Consider the following 1,538-nt stretch of genomic DNA (forward strand, 5'->3'; position numbering starts at 1 on the left):
TGTTTATTTACAGTGTTACATTTACACTTACACAATCATGATTTCGGCTTCAAAGTGCCATTATCAAGTGTTTTAGGTGTTATACATTGCCTAAGATGGCATACTGTCGTATTAAAATACACTATTAGACACATTGTCTAAGATTCGATGTTTCTGGCAGAGCCTACTGCTTTGTTACATTACTGAGTACACCATCTTGACTTAGCCAACTGTCATTCAGTCAAGATGGTGTACTCAGTAATGAAACAAAGCAGTAGGCTCTGCCAGAAATATCGACTCTTAGGCAAGGTGTCTAATAAAAACTAAACTAAACTCCTCCCGAACAGGCCATGAAGGCCCAACGGTACTGACCGGCCGCCGTGTCATCCTCAACTCGAAGGCGTCACGGGATGCGGATATGGAGAGGCGTGTGGTCAGCACACCGCTCTTCCGGCCGTATGACAGTTTCCGAGACCGGAGCCGCTACTTCTCAGTCAAGTAGCTCCTCAGTTTGCCTAACAAGGGCTGAGTGCACCCCGCGTGCCAACAGCGCTCGGCAGACCGGATGGTCACCCATCCAAGTGCTAGCCCAGCCCGACAGCGCTTAACTTCGGTGATCTGACGGGAACCGGTGTTACCACTGCGGCAAGGCCGTTGGCCTAAGGTGTCTAATAGTGTATTTTAATACGACAGTATGCCATCTTAGGCAATTTATAACACTTAAAACACTTGATAATGGCACTTTGAAGCCGAAATCATGATTTTGTAAGTGTAAACGTAACACTATAAATAAACAACAGTCTAATGGCGGTACTAACTTTAAAGGGCTGTAAATTAACCACCAAAAAAGAATGTTTGCAAAAAGAATGCTTGCAGCTCATACATAAAGACCTTCTACTTCAAACAATAAATCAACTAATTCTTCCGTCACTGCTCGCTAGAACACCTCGACAGTTACACAAGAAAAACACAAAATTGTGTATGTTCTACAGAATTAGTTTACCTGCTCAGTTCTACATCTAGATCTACATGTATATTCTCCAAATCATATTTAAGTGCCTCGCAGAGGATTCATCTAACCAACTTCCCAATAATCCTCTATTATTCAACTCTCGTGCAGCGCGCGGAAAAAACGAACACCTACATCTTTCCGTGCGAGCTCTGATTTACGTTATTTTATTATGAGGATCGTTTCTCCCTATGCAAGTCACCGTCAACAAGATATTTTCGCATTCTGAGAAGAAATCTGGTGACTGAAATTTCTTGGGAAGATCCCGCAGCAACGAGAATGGCTTTTGTTTTAATGATGGTTCAAATTCAAATGGCTCTGAGCACTATGGGACTCAAAATCTGAGGTCATCAGTCCCCTAGACTTAGAACTACTTAAACCTAACTAACCTAAGGACATCACACACATCCATGCCCCAGCCAGGATTCGAACCTGCGACCGTAGCAGCAGCGTGGTTCTGGACTGAAGCGCCTAGAGCCGCTCGGCGACAACAGCCGGCTTTTAATGATGTCCACCTCAAATCCTACATCATGTCCTTGACACTCTCTCC

General features: G+C 44.1%; 1 pseudogene; it reads right to left on the reverse strand.

Annotated features, from left to right (window-relative positions):
• Positions 1-520: 520 nt before the first annotated feature.
• Positions 521-638, reverse strand: LOC126238317 (5S ribosomal RNA; annotated as a pseudogene).
• Positions 639-1,538: the final 900 nt, after the last annotated feature.

The sequence above is a fragment of the Schistocerca nitens genome, chromosome 2 (genome assembly GCF_023898315.1).
Source record: "Schistocerca nitens isolate TAMUIC-IGC-003100 chromosome 2, iqSchNite1.1, whole genome shotgun sequence".
Taxonomy (NCBI): Eukaryota; Metazoa; Arthropoda; class Insecta; order Orthoptera; family Acrididae; genus Schistocerca; species Schistocerca nitens.